Source organism: Patagioenas fasciata, chromosome 32 (genome assembly GCF_037038585.1).
Source record: "Patagioenas fasciata isolate bPatFas1 chromosome 32, bPatFas1.hap1, whole genome shotgun sequence".
NCBI lineage: Eukaryota > Metazoa > Chordata > Aves > Columbiformes > Columbidae > Patagioenas > Patagioenas fasciata.
This window is the reverse complement of record NC_092551.1, coordinates 1042293-1065383: the sequence shown is the minus strand read 5'-3', so window position 1 is coordinate 1065383 and position 23091 is coordinate 1042293. Positions and strand designations below refer to the sequence as shown.

The 23091-nt window shown below is 49.6% G+C and overlaps 1 pseudogene; it reads left to right on the top strand.

Annotated features, from left to right (window-relative positions):
* The window catches only part of LOC136110807 (dynein axonemal heavy chain 9-like), a 141041-nt pseudogene that overhangs the window by 36063 nt on the left and 81887 nt on the right, over positions 1–23091 (top strand).

Genomic DNA, 23091 nt, shown 5'->3' with positions numbered 1-23091 from the left:
CTTCACGTGTGCTGGTCAGGATTCTGTGTAAATGGATCCACTTTTTTAATGTACTTGACCAAAATAACTTGACCGTCACTGTACCATGTTTGTAACCTTCTCTCACTGTATCTTGCCATTAAGTGTCTTTAAGTGCACAGTTATTCTGCAGCAGCAAAGACATTGGTGCAATGAAACAAACTCTTGGGCTGTTCCCAGCACAGAGCCCAAGTTATCATGTCTGATTTGAACCTAAATGGCAAATTTTTGTCCACCATGAAGGACCCAGATCTGCATTTCACACTGATTTTCTGTCCTCTGTTTAGAGTAGTTAATAACATGCTCTGCAACGGTGGTGACATGATGCTGTTGAAAGGGAAAAAGGATTAAAAAGGAGAAACAAAAGTGGTTTTGCTGGGATTTACTTGGATTTGCTCAGAGGACTTGTTTACTTCCAGCAGGTTTCTCAGCACTTGCCCAGCGGTGACTGCTCAGGCGCTCCTTTTTTCCAGCTTTTGGTTAAGTTAATTCAAGTTTTGTCAATATGTCCTCCAAAATCAACAACCATCTTGAGGAAAACTTGGATATTGTAGATGAAACAGTGGGGAAAAGACAGCATGATAAGAATTCCTCTGGCCTGCTGTTCCCTGGGCTGTACAGCCCTGGCAGCGTGGCCAGGGCTCTGCCTCCCGCACTCTGGGACACCTTTGCTCTTCGGTTTGAGGGGCATGAATTGGGCACCGCCAAGAGCTTCATCTGCCGGGAGCCACACTCTGCTTCTTTCTGTGCCTCTTTGACCTCAGAAAGTGGTGGCTGGTGAGCAGAGGTTGCCCTGCTCTGTGCAAACACCGGAGCATTGAGTATGTTACGGAGACCAGTGTTCCTCCAGCAGCTCTGGGCCCTTGTTCTTCCCCCAGGACGTGGTTCTCATTTGCCAGTTGCCATGCAAACACCCGCAAAAGGGCGCACTGGGGCTTGGAGAGCTTTTGTGCAGTGAAATGGTTTTGGGCGATATGGTGGGGTTGGAATGTAAGATCCCCAGCCAGGCTCTGCCTGCAAGGTGGTGGGTGGTTTTGGGAAGGGGTAAATAGAGACTGCAGCCTCACAGGGCTAAATGTAACGCTGAGCTTGTCTGTTGTGCCACCAGCTGCTTGGACTCTGCTGAAGGAAGAAGGGTGATAGAGAAGTATGAAGAAATGATCCAGCTGCTCGACAGGTAAGTGGTGGCTCAGGCATGACTGTAACTATATGAAAAAAAGCCAAACCTTATAGAATCATAGAATTGTTTTGGTTGGAAGAGACCCTCATGTCCATCCATTAACACAACCCTGGCACTGCCCCGTGTCCCTGAGAACCTCGTCTCCACGTCTGTCCACCCCTCCAGGGATGGTGACTCCACCACTGCCCTCGCAGCCTGTTCCAATGCCCGACAGCCCTTTGGGGAAGAAATGTTTCCTAATATCCAGTCTGAACCTCCCCTGGTGCAACTTGAGGCCATTTCCTTCTCCTTCTCTAAACCACCTTTCAGCACATTTGCAAGCCCAGGGCCTGAGAATGTCTCTTTCTAAGCCAGAAGGAATTTTGTGATGAGAGAGGAGGAGGAATCCTTTGCTACACACCACAGTCTTTCTGTGATATCTTGAAATGAGAAGTTTGCATGGGAGGGACAGGGGCTGTGCAGCCCAGCAGAAATGTTGGAACGAGATTCTTTTGGATGTAGGAGATGCTGTGGTAGAAAACCTGAGCTGACCAGAAGTCTCAATCCACTTGTGCCCATTCACAGTGTACTTACCGTGGCTGTAATGTGTGTATTCCACAAGTGGGAGTGGGATTCGTTGCACCTCACTTAATATCTTAATGTTTGATGCTAAAACTGAACTGATTGCTCTGAGCTTTTGAATGTTTGTCCCCAAATTTGAATCCTCTGCTAAGAATGGTACTTGGGGGATCTTTGTTTTCCTGACTTGATGCTGTCACTGGTTTTCAGGTGTTTGTCTTTGAAGCCAAGATCTTTATGGAGGTGGTGTGGGTGGGTTTTAAATAGTCCTTGATGTTCTTCAGCCCTCAGAAGTGGACTTGGCTTTTATTTGGTTCTATGTCTTGGTGTGCGGGCTTGGCAGCTACGTGGTGGATGTTTTAATTTGTTTGTTTGTTTTTCGGCAGGTATCAGGAGAAGCTCTATGCAGACTGGTCCCAGACAGTCTCTGGAAAATCACAGTACAACCTTACTCAACCGCTTATCCGGCGAGATCCAGAAACCAAACTGATCGCAGTTAATTTTGATCCCCAGGTAAGAACTAGCTTTCCTGTCTGCTGGAGGGCACGTCTCCAAGCTGTGCCCCACCGTGCATGGCGAGTCTGGTGGGATCGCTACTAGATCTGTTCTGCTGAGGTCCCTGGAGCATCTGTTATGGGTGACATGAATCAACCATCCCCTTTGTGGGCTCTGTCTCCTGGTAAAATATCAGGATTACAGTTTAAGCAGCGCAGATTGTAATTAAAGCCAGAAAGTCTGTGAGTAGCCAGATGTTAACTGGTGTCAACATCTCCAGAGCAGGTTGGTTTGACGCTGGTGTGGGGAGTGTAGGAGCATCATCCTACAGACGTGGGTTCGTGTTATGTTTACCTGAAATCTGAGCTTCCTGAAAGGGTATAAAAATCCCAGGAAAGGTTTGTTTTGTTACTTCAGTGTTGTGGCTGTTGGATTTCCTTAATTGTGGTGCAGGAGGCTTCCAGTAGGTCTCTGTTCCCTAGGGCTGCCCTCTCCAGCACAGGGAGGCCTGACCATCCCCCTGCCCAAAGCAGAGGCAGGGTCCAAGCCAGCAGAGTGCAGAGGTGGATTCAAAGGTTCTGGGGCCTGATGAGAGCTGGGGCCTCTCAAATGTGAAATGCCATTTGCTGCGGAGGTGCTGAATCTCAGGGGCCTGGGAAAACATCAAACACTTCCCCCTTTCCCTGGGACTTGCTGCTGTTAGAGAAAAGTGTTGAGGTTCCAGAGCTCATTCCAGCTTGGCTCTCAGACAAAGGATTTGTCCAGCTCCTTGGAATCTCCTTGCTAAGGTGGGAAGCAAATGGCCCCAGGGGATGTTTTCCACCCTTCACCCTGGTGCCAGGGTTTGGAGCCTGTGACGTGCTGAGCATGTTCTCAGCTCCAGTCTCTGAGTGCTTCTGCGCTGCTCTCAGCTTTCCGTACTGAGGACTGCCTCATGTCCTCAGGTGCCTGCTTAGCAGCCCCTTCATGCCCTTCAGAGCAGATAGGAGCACCTCATTTTGCCTAAAGGGAGGATGTATTTGCAACCCTTCAACATTAAAGAATCTTCCAGAGCTCACCTTCCATGGAGGAGAGGGAAAGAGGGTAAGACATCCTTGACACCATGGTGGGGATGTCTCAGACATTCCAGTGCATAAAAGGGAGGGGAGTTTGGTTCTATCTCACTTGGCCTCCTGCTCCCTCAATCCCCTGCTTTTCCCTTCCTCCCATCCCATCCTCTTCCATCCACCTCCTCAAACTGCTCCCTTCACCCTTCTGCGCTCCGTCTTTCTTTCCTCTTCTTGTCATTGTGGACATAGTCACTTTAGTATTGTAGATACTCCTCACCCCTGCCATTGCCCATACAATATACTGAATTTCTGTCACCCAGCCAAAATGTGCAGTTTCAGGAGCATTTTCCCTCTCACAAGCCACTAAACTGAGCAAAGATTTTTTTTTTTTGTCTTAGAAGTGATCTATTGCGTTGGAAGACCTTGCTGCTCCGTTTGTTGCAGGGACTCACTTCTACTTGGGTTTATAGTTTAATAACCCACTCAATCCCGTTCCATCACAACTCAAAGATGCTTTTGGTTGTGCCTCCTCCTGCAGGCACAGTATTGCTGAAAGACTGTATTGATGAGGATAGCTGAGAAGACCAGAGATCATCATGGCTTTTAGAGGCTGCACAGGGTTTGCTGGCTGGGTAGTTAACAGAGCTATATGTCTTTGATTGGGAAGCAAATCAGAGGCAAAGATCAATGGGAGGGAGATGGTCTGGACTAGGAGGTGTCCAGGCCCTTCTCAGAGCGTACTGCTTTGTGAATAAAACAGCAGGAACCCCCTAAGATCCCCAGAATTGACGGGAGGGTGTCTACCAGGTGAATGGGGAGGATTGTCTCACATTCAGCTCTCTGCCTTGTTTCTGCAGCTGGTGTCGGTGCTGAGGGAGCTGAGCTACCTGTCTGGCAGCCGGCTGGGAGCCATCCCACCCACGGCAGCAGAAATCTATTCCTCCAAGGAGTCATACCGGCAGCTGGCGGCCAACTTGGAGCTGATGGTGAACAGATACAACAAGGTCCTGAAGACAGTCCTGGAGGTCGAATACCCTCTCATACAGGAGCAGCTGTGGGATATTAACTTGAAGCTGAAGAAGGCAGAAGAAACACTCAACTGGAAGATGGAGGGTGAGCTAGCTCTGTGTTAGGGCAAAAGAGGCCGTACAGGATTTCACAGAATCCCAGACTGGTGAGGGCTGAAGAGACCTCTGGAGATCTCCCAGTCCAACCCCCCTGCTCACGCAGGGTCACAGAGCAGATCACACAGGTGGGTCCAGGCGGGTTTCAATGTCTCAGAGAAGGAGACTCCACACCCGCTCTGGGCAGCCTGGGCCAGGCTCTGGCACCTCCCAGCAAACAAGTTTCTGCTCATGTTCAGATGGAGCCTCCTGTGTTTCAGTCTGTGCCCGTTGCCCCTCACCCTGGCGTTGGGCACCACTGAACAGAGTCTGGTCCATCCTCTGACAGCCACCCTGAGATATTGATCCCATTGATCAGATCCCTCTCAGCTTCTCTTCTCCAGCTCAACAGCCCCAGCTCTCTCAGCCTTTCCTCAGAAGAAAAATGCTCTAGACCCCTCAGCATCTTGGTAGCCACCGCTGGGCTCTCCCCAGTAATTCCTTGTCCTTCTTAAACTGGGGTGCCCAGAACTGGACACACCACTCAGATGGGGCCTCACGAGTGCAGAGCAGAGGGGGAGGATTCACCTCCCTCGACCTGCTGGCCACACTCCTACTCACGCAGCCCAGGTACCATCAACCTTCTTGGCCACAGGGCACATTGCTCATGGTTAACCTGCTCACTTGGGTCTCATCAGATTCCTCCCATGTCCCCAGCCTCCATCACCTGGTTCCCAGTGACAGTTCACAGCAGGGCAGGGGACTCTCCAGCAGAGCCAGCACTGGGGAGACAAAGGGCAGCCCCCAGCCTGCCTGCTCCTTCCCATCTTACCTTGATCTGCTTGGGCTGGGGACAGGATCCTGATCCCTTCAGCTTCCCTCTGGGCTTTTGGGGAAGAGAGGCTGCCCTGTAAGCAGTGATGCTGAGGAAACGGCAAGATTGGGGTTTGTGAGAGCTGGCAAGGCTGGGGTTGAAGAGTCTGCTCCCTGCCCGTGCCAGCCCAAGTGACCCACTGTGTGGTCATGTCCCTGTGTCCCCAAGGCACTGCTTTCTCCCTGAGTTGTGCAGGGACTGGGACCCCTTGGCCCAGCCATCTGGCTTGGGACAGACTTCTCCCGGTGGGGGCCAGGGCCACCTCGTTATCCTTTCCAGCCAGATGAAATACTGTGGTTAGTGGTGAGGTTTGTGCACCGTGACTTTGGGATGATTTAACCAGTGTTCTTGCTTGATCAGTTTTAACTGCAAAGCAGAATGGAGGAAGACAATTTGTTTCCTCTTGGTGAAAGCAACCTGCTCGCTGTTGGAATATATATTTCTGTCATCAGGCTTGTGGTATGAACAGGAACAAGTGTCCTCCCTTGGGAACTTGCAAAGCAGAATTCCTCATGCTGAAAAACTCTTTCTCCATTGCACAACAAAGATGAAGGGACTTTCCTGCAGATGAAGTTCCCTGAATCTAAATGCAGCCCTCGCTGGTACCTTGGGCTGTCACAGCCTGTGTTTGTGGGGCTGTGGGTCCCTGCTCTAGTGACAGTGGCAGGAACACTCAGCCTGTTGTCCTTGTTCTCTCTCTGGTAGCAGATTAAATCTGGGTACGGGAAAGGGGGAAGGGTCAGACGTCCCCACGGTGCTGGTGCTCCTGGCAGAAAACAGAGGCTGCAGCTGTACCATGGATTGTTGGGGTAGGAGGGAGCTAGAAGTGACTCTTTTGGTTGAGGTGGTAAGTCTCTTGTGTTAATGATGGGTGAGAAATACATGAAACCGTGGGGGAAAAGTCTTATGGAGAGTGCACAAGAGCTTGGCCATGCAGCTCTGAAAAAAAGTAGTCAATCATCTCATTTTTTACCAGGTGTCTGGGATCACATCTCCATGGTGATGGATGATGTCCATGACCTCGAGCAGAGGATACAGAAAGCCAAAAACAATGTTGAGATCCAGACCATCGTGGGATCGTGGGCGTCGCCCATATTTGTGAGAAGAGATTGTAAAAGAGAATCGCTGCTGAGCCTGGAGGACTGTCAGGACCGCCTGGAACGGCGTTACAGCCTTGTCCGAGAGTCAGGGCAGAGGATTCATCTGCTGGTGAAGGTGAGGGGGGACCTTCTCCAGGGGTTTGTTGACTCTTCATAGGCTCTGGGTGTCTCTCCGCTCTGGTGAAAATGTCCAGAGCTGCTTCACCTTAAAATTAACTCCCTTAACTCATTTGAAAAACTTACCTGTTGTTGATGAAGGAATACTTTGATGGGTGAGCTGGTACAGCTGAGTGTGCGGGGCTGCTGACCAGGCACCGAGTTTGGAGCAGGAGTGGGAGCCGATGCAGCCCAGTCTGGCTCCCAGTCCTGGTTCTTGTGAAGCCACTAGAGGGGAGTCGTGCATCAGGCTTTGGGATCCTGCTCAGAGGAAAAACTCCTCCGAAATATTCACCTTAAAATGGAGAGGCAGCTGGCTGTGGCTGACCTTTCTGCTTTAGGCTTGTTGTTCCTCTGTGGGAGCAGGAGGTGACGCTGTCAGTCCAGGGAGAAGCTGAGTAACAAGAAAAAAGCTGCTGTCTGAACCCTGGGTTTTTTCCAGTGGCTTTGCCAGAGCTGAGAGTCCTCTTTGCAGAGCAGGAGAAAGCCCAAATCTCTGCGCCTCACCTGCCCAGAGGTTTTAGCGTGTCAGGGACAGCACCTTGGCTGGAAGGCAGATGGATTTTAGGTCCAGCCCACTCCTGAGGGTCACCATCTGGCCTTGGACTCTGGAGAGACTGGGCTGACCCTCTCTGGGACACTGAGCCCTCGTTGCTCACCTTACTTCACTGTCTGCACTCAGCCTTGGGCTTCTGACCCACTTCTGTACCCTCTGAACCCACGGCGAGGATTTTACTATGCCCACGTTGTCCTGCTGCTACAGCTGTGACAGGCTCAACCACCTCCAGCTACACCCAAAAGATGGGAACACTTCCTAAATTGACCGGAGAGAACATGGGGCTGTGGCCAAGGCAGAAGGGCTGGCACCGCTGCTCTGGTGGCTCACAGGGCAGGACCAACTGCAAAGCAGCATGAAGGTCCTGGGGAGGGAAAGGCACCGTGGCCCAAAATAGGATGTCCCCATGCCTCTGTCCTGCTGTGCTGGTCAAACCTGGAGGAACAGCAGCAAAGGGGCCAAGAGCTGGTCTGCTGTGTTTCCCTTGGGTGTTCAGGTCTTCTTTTGAGCAGGTGAGTCTTGAGGCTGCTGAGAGAAGAGCACAGAGAGTTTGGGTACGTGCACCCACAAGCACAGGCAGGACAGTGAGATGCTGGCTTGCATTGCCCTTTTGCACCAGGATGAGGCCTCTGGAGTAAAGGTTCAGTAGAACACCAGTGACAAGGGGGCATTGTCAAATACAAGGGCATGGGACGGTGAAGAGGGGGTGGTGCTTTCAAATGGGCATTCCCATAGTGTTCAGTCCTGTGAAGTTCCCCTTTCTCTTGTGTCAGCAAAATGTGGAGGTGAGTCTGCAAGGCACCAGAGCCCTGGCTTGCTCTGTTAACAGTTTAATCACTCAGCGTTGATGTGTAAAGTTGGGGAGCAGCAACTCTGGGTTGACTCAAGCCCAATTGGCAATGCCACTCTATCTTGAGGAGGCTGAGGCCAGACCTTCTTGCTCTCTGCAACTGTCTGAAAGGAGGTTGGAGCATGGAGGGGGTTGGTCTCTTCTCCCAAGTAGTAAGAGATAGGATGAGAGGAAGTGGCCTCAAGTTGCACCAAGGAAAGTTCAGATTGGATATTAGGAAAAAATAATTCACAGAGAGGATTGTGAAGCTTTGGAATAGGCTGCCCAGAGCAGTGGTGGAGTCACATCCCTGGAGGTGTTAACAAATGTACAGATGGGGTTCTTAGGGACATGGGTTAGTGGTGGAGTTAGGTTATGGTTGGATTCGATGATCTTGAGGGTCTCTTCCAACCAGAATGATTCTATGATCTCATGTGTGCCAAGCTGCCATGCCACTGGGAATGGCACCCTCTCCTGTGTCCCCAGAGATGAAATACAGCCAGCTTTGAACCCCTGGCAGCAGACTGCAAGCTGGACCTTACGTTTTTTTTGAGCCCGTGCCTGTGTTGAGAGCCCCTGGCAGGCTTAGGAGAAAGAGCCCTCAGAGGGCATAGCAAGGCCGGAACAGGATCACGGCAGAGCCTGGGAGGTGCAGGGGATGGATACCCAGGCTGGTCTTGTGGGTGTGGAAGAGGAGACGCAAGAAGGATGGGGCCATTCTGTGGCCTAGAAAACCGTGAATTTCCTGACTGTGAACTTGCCTGGAGGTAAGGAACGCAATAAGCTGAGAAGGGAGGCTGTAAGCCAACCCTTTGTCTTCTGATCCCAATCTTTAACTATTTTCACTTGGTTTATTTAAAAACCCTTTTCTGAATTTTAAAGTTCTCTTGTTTTGAGATGACCATTTGTAGGGCAGAGGTGTAAGCAGTCCACTTGGAAGGACTCATCCACCCAAGGTAACATTATACAGGCCACAAGGACTGAGGCTTCATGCATTGGGATGAGCCTTTGGCCCAGGTCTGCAAAGCACCCTTGAGCCCTTTGGCCTCAGAGAAGAGGGAGGAGAAGGTTGCAGGGCTGCTAAGTCTCTCACGCACTCCATTTTTACCTTGTGATTATTTTGAGTTGCTTCAGATGACAAAGCAGCCCTTGACAGAAGGAGAAAATTGTGGCCATGCTACCAGCAGCAACATCCGTCTGTCTGGTTTCTCACCCCCCGCAGGGCTGGTACCTGTGTGCTCATTGCCATGAGTCCTCAGCTGTGGGCAGCTCTTGTAGGACAGACTCAGCCCCGCTGTATTTCAAAGTGTCGTCTTTTTCTTCCAGGAAAACCAGAGCCTCTTACTTGCAGACCCAGCATCTGACATCTGGAAGGCCTATGTGGATTACGTGGATGAGATAGTTCTGGATGGATTCTTCACTGCCATTGAGTGCTCACTCAAGTACCTCCTCGAAAACACAGGTAACTGCTGGTTCCTCAGCTCTGGCCGTGATACCATCTTCAGTCTCACCAAAAGGAAGTTTCTGTTTTGTGCTTTGACTTGTGGTGGTCTTTCTACTCTGCCTCTTGCATTGTCTACAGCAAGTGCTGGAGGAGCCTCCAGACTCAGAGGGTAACTCTGTCCCCTGGTCACTGGAGCAAAGCCTTGCTCAAGGGAAGGGACAGAGATGACTGTGCACCATTTGCTGGGATTTGTGAACAGACAAAATTGAGGCATCATTCCAAGTCTGTTCTTGGGCATCAGCCATCTCCTGACCTCCCATGCACAAAGCATCAAGGTGACACAACCTTTCGTTTGTGGAGAGTCTCAAGAGTTGGTTCTGTGGATGAAAGACATGAAAGAAAAACCTCCATCACTGAGGAGTGAGGAGAGGGGTCACCAAAGCAGAGCTCCTGCCTAAGGCTGCCACGGAGGGTCACTCTGCTGAGAGCAGCTGTGTCCAGCTAAAGCACATCTTCAGAACGCTTCCCTCCTGGATGTGGAGGCACACTGAGCTGGAGAATTGCATCCAGTTCCTCACCATCTTGTTAAAAACAAGCACAGAATTTCACATTTGTGAAACCAGTTGGTGTTTTATTTTTTCATGCCTTTCTCCACTAAATTAAAGAGCCTCTTGGTTCCTGTTGTTTTTCTCCTCTTTAAGTACTTATGCGCTGTAATTGTTCAGCTCTCAGACTCCCTTTTGATTAGCTGAAGAGCCTGGTCTCTTTAAGGCTTCCCTCCACAGCATTTTTCCGGTCCTTAAATCACTTGTGTCTCATCTGTTCTCCAGTATCTCCTGTGGGTACCAGAACACCAGCTGGTTTGGCAGCCTCCCCTCTGCGTTGTATGCAGACACAATGTCACTGGACCCAGCGAGTGGGTGTCCCACCTGCCTGGTGTCCCTGTGGGGCATGTGTGTGTCTTGTGGTGGGATGTTAGTGGTGGCTCTAGATCACTTTTCTCCCCTTCAAAAATAACCTGGCACCTCTGTTCTTCCCTACCAGATCCCAAGGCAGGGCTTCCTCCCCTGTTTGAGGTGCAGCTGGATTTGGTGATCCCAGATTTGATATTTCAACCCTCCTTGGACCCTGGCACAAACGATGGCTTCTACGACGTGGTGGAAGGTCTTCTCAACGACATCTACCGGATCTCATCGCTGGTGCCCAGGCTGGCTGAGCACAGCGGCTTCCTCCACTACCAGGTCCGTGGCTGTGGAGCTCCCTCACGCTGTGTGGCAGTGAGGAGGTGCCACGCTGCCCCCGCATCACTGCGAGCTCCTCTCCTCTTCTCTCCAGGCTGACATGGAGGACATGGCTGACCTGGCCGACACGCGCCATGAGCTGATGGGGCGTGTGCAGGCCGTGATGGCGGCCTGCTGTGATTACCGCAGTGCCTTCGACCACTACTCCTACCTGTACGGGGAGGACAGAAAGGAGTTCTTCCGCCAGTTCCTCCTCTACGGGCACATTCTCACTGCGGCAGAAATCGAGGCCCATGCAGAGAACGGGGTCCCTGAGTCACCTCCCACGCTGCAGCAGTTCCGAGAGCAGATTGACTCCTACGAGAAGATCTATGAGGAGGTGAATCGCATCGAGCCCATCAGCATTTTCCAGAGTTGGATGAAAGTTGATGCTCGGCCTTTCAAAGCGTCTCTGCTGAATGTGATTAAACGGTGGAGCTTGGTGTTCAAGCAGCATCTCATGGACCACGTCATGCACAGGTAGGAACCGTTCTACCTCTTCTTCCCAGAACCAAAGTGGGTTTCTCTTGTGTTGGCTGGGCTTTATCATTTCACACTGATAAGCAAAAGGCTAATACAGGAGCAAGAGGAGGGGGCACACACCCCCTGCCAGCTCCATCGCATCTCTGCTAACTTTCATCCCCTCGTCTCTGCTGGGAGCAGCTGGTCCAGCTGAGTGTGTGAAGTGCAAACAGTTCCACGAACTCGGTACCATCGACATCCTGCGAGCTGATGCTCCTACGACCTACTGTGTGGTGTTGGACAGGATGTCTGTTTGTCTGTTCATCCTGGTCCAACTAATCTAATCTCTTCTAGGGCTCTATGCTTATTTTGTTGAATTTGCCATCAGTAAAGCTGCATTAATGCCATGAGATACTTGCTCCGTTTCTAAATGCAGTGCTCTTTTGAGTGCACTCTTTGTAAAAAAAGTAATTTGGGTTGCCTGGCATGAGCAGTCATGGGGAGGCAGTTTCAAGGTTACAAAAAGGAGGAGCTTTGGATGTAAGTTTTGAATTAACATGTGTTCCCTGCTCTGAATAGCTGCTCAGCCGCCTGGTCTCTGCAGGATGATGTGTTAGGTGATTTATTTGAGTAGTAGCAGCTGAAGGATGCCACAGGGCTTGGATGCTTACGAAGAAATATTTACAGACACATGTACTAGTGAAGGCTGCTGCGTGTGGTGGCTGCTGTGATCTCTTGTGTTCTTTTCAGCACGATAATTCCTGTGCAAAGAGGTTTTTGCATAGGTTAGAACAGGCATTTAGGAGTTCTTATTAAGAGCTCCTGACTCAGCAGTTTAGTCTTTAATAGGTGAAGTGTTTAGGGCTATGTTTTGGTCCAGCAGCATCCACAGAATTTAAGCGGGCACTTCAAAAGTAAGCGTTTTGAGAAGGGAAGAATGGAAAGGACCAAAGATCCAGGAGCCCATCAAGCTCTGCTAACAGTGTCCAGCAGCTGGTGAGATCAAGAAGCAGGTAGGGAAACTTCCCCCAAATAGTCTCCTTGTCTCTAACCATTCATACCTGAGGACTTTGAGAGTCATGGGTTGTACCTTTGTATCTAAAGACCTGGATGGATTTTTTTTTCTCCCACAAATGTTCGGTTGCTTTTCTGAACCGCTGTGAATTTTTAACATCTGCATCCTTCTGCAGCAGAGACTTACCCTCTGAAATAAGGCAGCGTGCGAAGAAGAATCCCTGTTTGTTGTAGCTTTACAACCTACCAGGTTCATTTGTTGAATTCTTGTATTGGAAGAGATGACATGAAAACTGTCCTTTCAAATTCACTCTCTTCAGACCACAGACCCGAGCTCACAGGTCTCCCTTATAGAATCATAGGATAGAGTCATAGAATCTGTTTGGTTGGAAGAGACCATCAAGATCACAGAGTGCAACCATAACCTAACTCTGGCACTACCCCATGTCCCTGAGAACCTCATCTATATGTCTATCCAACCCCTCCAGGGATGGTGACTCCACCACTGCCCAGGGCAGCCTGTTCCAAGGCCCGACAGCCATTTCTGTGAATAATTTTTTTCCTAATACCCAATCTGAACCTCCCCTGGAGAAATTTGAGGCCATTTTATCTTATCACTTGCTACCTGAGAGAAGAGACCAACCCCCTCCATGCTCCAACCTCCTTTCAGACAGTTGCAGAGATCAGGTCTCCCCTCATCTCCTGTTCTCCAGGCTGAACAGCCCCAGCTCCCTCAGCTGCTCCTCGTAAGACTTGTGCTCCTCAAATGCCTTTTCTCCAACCTGTGAAGTCCCAACCCATTTATCCGTTCCTCACAGGAAGCTGTACCACATCTATGGATCCCTGTGAGCATGAACTGTGGTTCTGATGCCCTCAGCATGTTGCCATGTGATGGGCAGAGTTGGCCAGGCCTTTCCCTCTCCGTGCCAGTCCAGCTGCCTGGATGATTCCGGTAGGAACTGCTCTCATTTGGTGCTTTCCTGTTTTGTGTTCTACAGCTTGTCTGACCTGGACGAGTTCATAAAAACTGCTGACAAAGGTTTGAGCAAGAAGGTTGAAAAAGGCGATTATGATGGTTTGGTGGAGATCATGGGGCATCTCCTGGCCGTTAAGGAAAGGCACAGTGTCACCGATGCCATGTTCGAGCCCCTGAAGCAAACCGTCGAACTGCTGAAGACGTACGAGCAAGAGCTGCCGGAGGAAGTCTATAAGCAACTGGAGGTGGGTGAAAAGCTGCGGTGGACACGGCGGTTTGCCAAGTAGCCAGCGTCAAAGAGCATGAGCTTAAGAGCATTGCAGGAATATTTAAAGCCCCACTCCCTGTCATTAGAGGGCCTCAGTGGATAGTATTTTACTATTGTGGGATGTGCCTTAATAGCTCTAAATTTTGGAGTTATATTGAGGTTTTTCTTTTAAAGCAGAGATTAAGCCTTTTGTTATGTATGAAAAACATAGAATTGCCTGCTCCAACTCTCAGCGATTACTCTTGAAAAAAATTAATGCATTTTCAAATACATCTGTTAATTAGTTTGAATTATAATTATTTTTAAATAAGCCAGTTCTTGGCAACTGTGGAGATGGGAAGGATAATGTTGGCAGAGGAGTCGCCTTCTCATAGGACTTCAGTCCTCCACTAGGTCTATAACACCCAATCTGCTTGACCCAAAGGACATCACTGGGAGCACGTTATGAAAGTATTTCAGCACCTTTCCACATCTGGCCCTGATGAATCAATTTTTCTTTGGGGAATTCTTCTCATTTCTGGACAGGGGACCATGAGGTGAAGGCTGGAAAAGCCTGTGGGATGCCCAGCCAGCCTTGGGGAACTGGCAGCAGTCACCATGTTACGGTGGAGGAGCGTGTGGCTACGTACTGATGGATACCCCTTAGTCACGGGGCGTTGTGTGCAGAGGGCTCTGTGTAGGACACCAGGTTTAAGGCAGAGCTTTTTGGGGAGAAGTTCCTCCCTCTGCTGCAGGCTTGGATGGGACCTGAGCGGGGTTCAGCAATCCCCCAGTTTTCTGCTGGTGCAGCCGTGATCCACGGATGGTTGTATCACCAAATCTGACACGGGTAAGGGTCCTAAAGATAACTGGATTCCTACAGACACCCTGAAAAACAGAAGAGCTGCATTAAATGAATGTTTTGGCTGCTACAGCAGCTTCAGTTCAGCATAAAAAATGGTGCTATGGGGAACCCAGCTCTGCTGATTCCTCTGCCCAAGAGCTGCTTGCTTGGTGCCTGTTTGTGCGTGTAGATTTGAACAACTGATTTATTTTTCTGACAGAAGAAATGAGGTATGCAGGGCAGCCGTTCAGATGTAGGAGATAACAAAACAGTTTCGTTCTTTCTGGCAAGTGACAGCAACACGTAGTTGAATAATTCATTCACTGCTGTACACAGTAGGAAAACCAAAGTAAGTTCCTCCAGGTACCGCTCCCTCCATGGCCATGAAGATGGATGGGCTGGAGCTGATAGTTTGTATGAGAAGGACAAGGAAGCAGCTCCATGTGTGCCCTGCTATGGTCATGGATAGTGATTTCTACAGAGACTGGAACATGAAGTGCCAGAAAGAGACCCCTCAGGAGGGACTGGCCCTGCTCTGGCCGCCTCTGCTGCCTCCAGGTTATTTCGCTTCTTTGCATAGTGTTGGTGCATCTCCATTAGTCTTCTCAACTATGTGCACTGGGATGAAAAGAAGCCCAAAGTCTTTCCTGTAGGCTGGCACAGTACCTGGGGAAGTGGGAGAGCAAAGCTGTGGGACTTGAGGACAGCAGAGCCCTGGCTGGTGTCACTGTCTGGGGTGAGGATTTGGCTCGAGAAGTCTAGTGAGAAGAGAAGAAATCAAATCTCTTTCTAAATAAAATCCCAGGTGCAAAGGGTGGATTGTTAGCAGAGCTGTGCACCAGCAGCTTGGATGCAGTCCTGAGAAAGAAACTGTCTTATTTAGTACTAATATTATACAGGCAGGCTGGAGGGATTTGCCCCAGAAAGCTCTGTAGAAGTCCTTCTGGCATAATATCTTCTGCTCTAAGAGCTGGCTGGAAATTTCCCAGGCTCTGTTTCTTAATTAGCTCTGGGAAGCCGGACGATCTGATGAACTTGCATCCTCAGCCCACCCTCCTGCCTCCAGCCAGCTCTGGGTCCCGCTGGGCTCGGTGTCAGGAGAACTGTGCTCTCTCAACCACCGAGCCATCCTGGGAGCCCAGGATCTGGTCTGGGACCCTTCTTCTGAAGTTATTTAACATGTTTTTGCAATCAGAGCAGTCAGTTTTAAAGTCTCAGTCTTCGTTCGTCTTCAAAATTGTGGATAACTGATAAGTTTTATCCCAAATTGTGTTTAGCTTTTGCATCACAACAAAACTTCCTTGCAGTTTTAGGCATGGAATCTGTTGCTTTTCCTGTTCTGTGATTGTCCATAAACAGATCAGTCACATCTTATATCAAATAGCAAATACTGCCTACCGTCATTTAAATTTTGCTTGCAGGAGCTGCCAGAAAAATGGAACAATATAAAGAAGCTGGCGATAGCTGTGAAGCAGCGTGTGGCTCCTCTGCAGGCGAACGAAATGACGGTTGTGCGCAAGAGCTGTGCGGCGTTTGATGTTGAGCAACACAGATTCAGAGAGCGATTTCGGAAAGAAGCACCATTCAGGTACAGTGAAATTATAACATCAGAGAAGCCCTGAGGAAGAAAAGCTTCATGGGATCATCTCGGAGTGTCCTGAGGATGTGTTCTTGAACCCTTGCATACATTTCCTACCTGCTCACGGTGTTGTATCTGTTATGCCCTGGGTGTTTTGTCCCTGCAAACACTGTAAGGTGTTAGCAAGAGATTCAATCTGGATGCTGAGTGCACAATATTGCTTAAAGGGGTTGTCAGCAGTGCCGTGTGGCTGCACCATCAATGGGTACTATAGATGTATCATGTCTGCTTTGTGTCTCAGAGGCACCATTCGTTTTATGTTTTCTTTAGAAGTTGTTACAATATCACTTATGAAGAATAAACGTTTCTTTCTAGGTTTGACACCAAAAAGCCTTATCAACTGCTGGATACAAAGCACATTGAGATTAAACAAATGGAGTCAGCCATGACCTCGATTTATGAATCAGCTGGTCTGTTTGAAGTCATAGTGCCAGACTATAAACAACTGAAGCAGTGCCGAAAGGAGCTGTGTCTTCTCAAAGAGCTCTGGGATATGATCTCCCTTGTGGGCACTTGCCTTGATGACTGGCAGACCACCAAATGGGCGGATATTAACGTGGAAAACATGGATCTGGAGTGTAAAAAGTTTGCAAGAGAGATTCGGAATTTGGATAAGGAGGTGAGGGCGTGGGATGCTTTCACTGGGCTGGCCAGCAAGGTGAAGAACATGCTGACGGCCCTGAAAGCTGTGGCAGAACTTCAAAATCCCGCCATTAGGGAAAGGCACTGGAATCAGCTGATGCAGGTGACGGGTGTGAGGTTTGTGATGGACTCGGACACCACGCTGGCTGACCTCCTGAAGCTCAACCTCCATAACTTTGAGGATGAGGTTCGTGGCATTGTGGACAAAGCGGTACGAGAAATGAGTATGGAGAAAGTCCTGAAGGAGCTAAAAATGACTTGGAGCACCATGGAGTTTCAGTATGAGCCTCACCCCCGGACGAACATCCCGTTGCTGAAGTCAGACGAGGAACTCATAGAAACTTTAGAAGACAACCAGGTGCAGCTGCAGAATTTAATGCCATCCAAATGTATTGCTTTCTTCTTGGAGGAAGTGTCCATATGGCAGAGGAAGCTGTCCACAACAGATTCCGTCATTTCTCTCTGGTTCGAAGTGCAGCGTACGCGGTCTCACTTGGAGAGCATATTCATAGGCTCAGAAGATATACGGGCACAGCTTCCTAAGGTATGAAATCCCAAATCCTATTTTTCCTGTGTGGAAAGCGTTGAAGAAGAGCCTCCATTACACAGAAGAAGGTTGTCTATATTGCCGTGTTCCCCCAAGCAGGACTGTTCTCTTGCTGCATTGCTTTCTTGGAGGCTCCCTTAATGCTACAGCAGTTTCCCCAGTGTTGCCCCAGGATGTTTTTGTACTGTTGGTTGTGCCTGAACCCTGCTGAGAAACTGTTTTTCCTCCCCTCCACCATTGCACAGCAGATGCAGAGTTCCTGGAGGCTGAGCAGGAGGCTGCTGGCTTCCTTCAGTGATACAGGCATGTTCCCTCTTTCCTTGGAGGGGAGAAGACGGAGATAATTACTCAGATGGTGCAAATTGTCAAATCAGAGCTGGACCAGGCAGCTTTGCAGTATCCGCTTCCCTGCCTCCAGTGCTGGTGCAGCAGGAGAGCAGCTCTTCTCCCACTTCAGCTTCAGAAAATTGAGCAGAGTTGTCACTGATGCCCTCCTCAGGGTTGTGACCTCCTCAGGGCTGTCTTTGAGTCCAGCTTCCAGTCTTATTCCCTATTCTCTTGATTATTTAGAAAATCTTCCAAGCTTGTTCCTGGCCCCGCTGGACCACTCGCAGCCCTGTGGAGGAACCTGCCTTTCACTCACGAGTGACCCACAGTTGGCTGTGTGACCCCCGTCCCTGTTCACGAGCAGCATCGCTGACAGCACCACTGTGGGACGAACACCCACGAGGGGATGTGCGCAGCCCATTGACCCCTGGACAACACACTGTTCTGTCTCCAACCCTGCACTCTGCTCTGCTTGGACTGTTCCTCCATCTGCTTCAGAGAGCACGCTGTGCTGAGTGTCCTGGGGGCAGTTTTTGGCCCCTCACACCAAGAAAGCCCTTGTGGTGCTGGAGCAAGTTGAGAGAAGGGAATGGAGCTGGTGAGGGGCTGGAGCACAAGTGTGATGGGAGCGGCTGAGGGACCTGGGGGATTCAGCTGGAGAACAGGAGCTGAGGGGAGACCTTCTGATCTCTGAACTGCCTGAAAGGAGCTTGGAGCCAGGGGGGTCGGGCTCTGCTCCCCAGGAACAAGCGCCAGGAGCAGAGGAAACGGCCTCAAGTTGCGCCAGGGGAGGCTGAGGTTGGATCTGGGGAACAATTTCTTCCCCAAAGGGCTGTGGGGCATTGGAACAGGCTGCCCAGGGCAGTGCTGGAGTCACCATCCCTGGAAGATGTATAGATGAGGAACATGGTTTAGTACTAGATTTAGGTTATGGTTGGACTCAGTGATCTCAATGGTCTCCTCCAGCTAAATGATTCTATGATTCTGGGCACACCTCGCTCACTGGGCAATATATACAGGTGCTGATAACCAGTGCCCTGAGGCTGTACCATGTGCCAGCAAGCTCTTAATATCCAGGAGCTATCTAATGTCATGTATGAAATTGCATCATGATTTACATTTGCATCCTGCTGGGCAGCTGTCTGCATCTCAGTAGCTGTCTGGCAGTGGTATGAACCATAGAACCATAGGATGTCCTGACTTGGAAGGACCCATCAGGATTGTCAAGTCCAACTCCTGTCCCTGCACAGGACACCCCACAATTCACCCCATGTGTCTGAGGACGTTGCCCAGTCTCTCCTTGAACACTGTCAGGTTGGGGCTGTGACCCCTCCCTGGGAGCCTGTTCAGTGTCCAGCACCTCTGGGTGAAGAACCTTTTCCTCATGTCCCACTGACCCTCCCTGGCACATCTTCTGCCATTCCCTGGGTTCTGTCACTGTCACAGAGAAGAGCTCAGCCCTGCCCCTCCTGCTCCTGCTGAGGAACCTGCAGCCCCATGAGCTCTGCCCTCAGTCTGCTCTGCTCCAGCTGAGCAAACCCAGGGACTTCAGCCGCTCCTCATACGGTTTCCCCTCCGAACCCTTCACCAAGTTCATGTCCCTCCTCTGGACACCCTCCAGTAGCTTTATCTCCTTTTCTCCTGTGTCCCCAGCCCTGCACACAGTGAATGCTCCAGGTGAGGCCGCCCCAGCACAGAGCAGAGCGGGACAATCCCCTCCCTGCCCGGCTGGCCGTGCTGTGCTGGATGCACCAGGACACGGGGCCCTCTTGGCTCCAGGGACACAGGTGGCTCAGTCAGCAGCTTCTCTTCCGTAAAAGAAAGACTGAAGCTCAAAGTCTCTGTAGCTGAGCACCCTCAGGATGCATCCAGGGCTGGGGGGATGTGCTGACAGGCTGTGGGATGCTCACCTGGAGCTGGATCTGTGGCGTGAGTGTAGGGAGGGCTCAACCTTCCAGATGGAGCCTTGCTCCTGGGGCTGAACACAGGGTAGCGTGGAAGTGTTACCTGGACTGCTTGGAACACTTGTTCAGTGTCCCGCCTCACTTAGGAGGCCTGACCTGGGAAGAAGGGAGGAGCAGAGATGTTTTGAACATAGCTTGCTTTATTCTTCAGTGTTTAGCTCCAGAAATTCAGAGTCCCTGTTAGATATGGAGCATAATTGTTGATGTGGGCCTCCGGTGCTGACGTGGGGTTTCCATACCCTCATTGAAGGCAAGGAAGGGCTCTCCTCTACAAGAGTCATCATACCCGTTTTGTGGATGGGTGTTGGGATTCCTGTGCTGTAGCAGGAGGGGAGGAGTGCACTCACATGAGGCTGGGAGCCTTTCCACGGTGTGGGAGCATCTCCTGCTGCTGCAGCCAGGGAAACTTGGTACTTCACCTGGACATGGGAGAGAGAGATTTATGAGGTTTTCCAAGGGGAATTAAATCCCATGAAAATGGTTGGTCCTAGACATTGCCTCCTGCATGGAGCGCTTTATCCACAACCCCTTTGGGATACAGTGACAAGAAGGCAAGTGCCTGTTTGCAGACTAGTTTCAGGCAAGTCAGTGGAAGAGCCATTCTGGAATGGTGGAGGGGTCCCTGTCTGCACTGGACAGAAGGTTTTCCCCTCAACCCAAAGACAGCACCCAGAGGATGGAGACCTTTAGCACAAAATCCATGTTTTACCATGAGCATGTTTGTGTTGCTTTTTAGGACTCCAAACGCTTTGAAGGGATTGATGCGGACTTTAAAGAACTGGCCTATGAAACTCAGAAAACCCCAAATGTGGTTGAGGCCACCAATAAACCAGGTCTGTCCCAACAACTGGAGGACATTCAGAGTAGGTAGGTACAACTTCAGTCCCAGGATTTTGTCAGAGACTGGGATCAGCTCTAATAAGTTGGTTTAACCTGTGCTCCAAGGCTTTCCTTCTGGACTGTGCGTTCTTTGCATTCACACATTGAGTCTTTTTATTCATGATCCATCACCCTGAAGCCCCCAAGGTGGATTCTGGCTTTGCGTATGTGCAAACTCTTATCTTGAATATTGATTTGCACACATACAAAGCTAGGCACTCAGTTGGTTTTAATAACATGTGGCCTCACTGCCACCCCAAATTTGGTGTCTTAAATATCTATTTAGCAGTCCAAGCAGGGATATCTGCAGCAGAGCTGATCCCATGTGCTTTAATTAACAAAATTATCTTTGTGTGTGTACGCTTCACAGATGGTATAACTAAACTCCCTGAGAAAGACCTTAATGTCCAGAGATGGATACAGTTCTCACCTAACATATGAGCTACTCTACCTGGAACACACCTAACAAGTTAACGTGAGAGCTGTTGTGTCAGTAATAACTATCCATTTAAAATAGAGATCTAATTTTACTTCCTAAACAGATAAGGCCCGTGTTCCCCACAGAGGACTAACTGCGTGTTATTTATGAACTTTGAAAGCTCAGCAGCAGTTTAACATGTAAACACTGAGAGATTCATTTTAGAACGGAGCAAACAAGTTTCTTTTCAGGCTTCACAAGCACAAAAAGCTGAGTAGGTTTGAATCAGACTTTAAAATGTGCTCATTAGAATAAAAGCAGTTTTGGAAACTTTCATCCTAGTGTGAAATCACCTGTGGCAGTTGAGAGCTTGTCTAAAACAGTAAGTCAGACTGCAAAGCCTTTCTAGCCTCTTCTTCCACCTGTGTTTCTGCTTTTTGGTGAGGATTCTCTGACTCTTTGTCTGTTTGACCCTTGGGAGTGGAGAGAGATCTATGAGTTACTATGTGCTTTGTTATCTATTTGGAAAATGCTGTAAAGGACCAGCCTGCAGGCTCAGCTCATGTCTGGCATTTCCCCATGGGAGGGGAGAATCTGCTCGATAACCCAAACTGTAGCACGACACATTAAAGGATATTCACCCGCCTGTCCTGGGCTCTATTTTTCTGCTCTTCTCCCCAGGTTGTCCCTGTGTGAGAAGGCTTTGGCTGAATATTTGGACATGAAAAGATTGGCCTTTCCCAGATTTTACTTTGTTTCTTCAGCAGATTTATTGGATATTCTTTCCAATGGCACCAACCCACAGCTGGTAAGCCTTGCACTATGTCACCTTCACATTTTCCAGCTGTCAGTAATGTCAGGGTGGAAGATGCTGTCTAGGGACTCAGCTGTAGCTTATCCTTTCTTGAGTGCCTTTTCTCCCACCCTCACTTGGATTAACAATAACTCTTTCACTGCTGGCCTTCATCTGTCGTCTCTGAAAGGCAATGCGCACACTGTGTGTTGTCCCATCTGTCCCTGGTGATGCTTGCAGATGGTTCTGAAAGCACTGCACAGAGCAGAGCTATGTTCTTGATACCATAAAAACAGTGGGTTTGTTTCTGCTGGGATACAGTGAGGTTGGGGGAAACCATTTCTTGAGGATCTCAGCCAAAACTTGTTGCTGAGCTTGGTTCCCCAAGCTGGGATGCCAGCAAACAGCATCTGTTGTTGAAAGAGCCACAGACCGATCATTCAAATGTGACAGTGTTGACAACCGAGGGCTTGGAGACGTCTCTGTTTTTAGGCAGAGGAGACATCTGCTAGTCAGCCACTTCTTCCTTCCCCCGTGCAAAGGTCTTTGGGATGGCCTGTTCACAGGGGAAGAGCAGAACACAGCCTGGAAGAGGTAAGACAGCTGGTGGTCAGACAGTGGCTGTGGCCAAGGCAGGACTTCCTTGGGTTGCCACCCACCCCTGCACAGCTCTGCTTGGCCTTGTTTGGGACGCATCTTTTATTCAGAGGTTGGTGCATAAAACCAGTCAAAACGTTCACAGCAGAAGGCGAGTGTTGGATGATGAACAAAGTCCTAATTCTGTCTTTTGGTAGCGAGTATTTTCACTTTCTTCAGGCTTTCCACCATTTTCAGTATTGATGTGAGCACAGGAATGGAGCAGGTTTGCATGTGTATTTGGAAATGCTGTTGTTTCCCTCTAACCTTTAACGCTGCTTCTATCTGTGTCTGCTGCTGGGTGATTTCAGCCCACAGAGTATCATAAATACATAGTTGATTGATATTTAAAATGAAGAGGAAAAAAAAAACACAGGAAGCAAAGATACTGTGTTGAAATGCTCTGTTGAGTAAGAAGAAATTCCTGGTGTTTCCTGTTATTCAAAAGTATTTGCAGTAAAATCAAAGTAAATGTCAAGCAGTATCATACATAGATACACTCTCAGCCTTCCCAATGTAGTTTCAAAGTCTGATGATTCCTAAAGGAGGATTAAATACACAATGACATTATCCTCGTGAACTGGGTGCTGAACTTGTGCAGATTCAGGTGCGTTCGGGCTCTGGCAGCAGGATCGCAGCAAGTGCTGGGGTTGTGTCCGAACCCTCCAGACTGGACAGGGTCTGGGAAGGGGCAGCTGGGGATTTGTGACCAGAAGCTTCTACATGTAAGAAAAAGTTTCTACGGTTTACTTACGGTTTGAAAAGAGATAAGCTTATGGCCTCAAGATACGCTTAATGGCCTCAAGTTGTGCCAGGGGAGGTTCAGATTGGATATTGTAAAAAAATTCTTCCCAGAAAGGGCTGTGGGGCATGGGAACAGGCTGCCCAGGGCAGTGCTGGAGTCACCATCCCTGGAGGGGTTTAAAAGACATTTAGACGAGGTTCTTAGGGACATGGATTAGTGCCAGAGCTAGGGTATGGCTGGACTTGATCCTGAGGGTTTCTTCCACCCAAAATGATTCTGTGATCTGGGGGGATGCTGAGTGCCCTGTGCTTCTCAG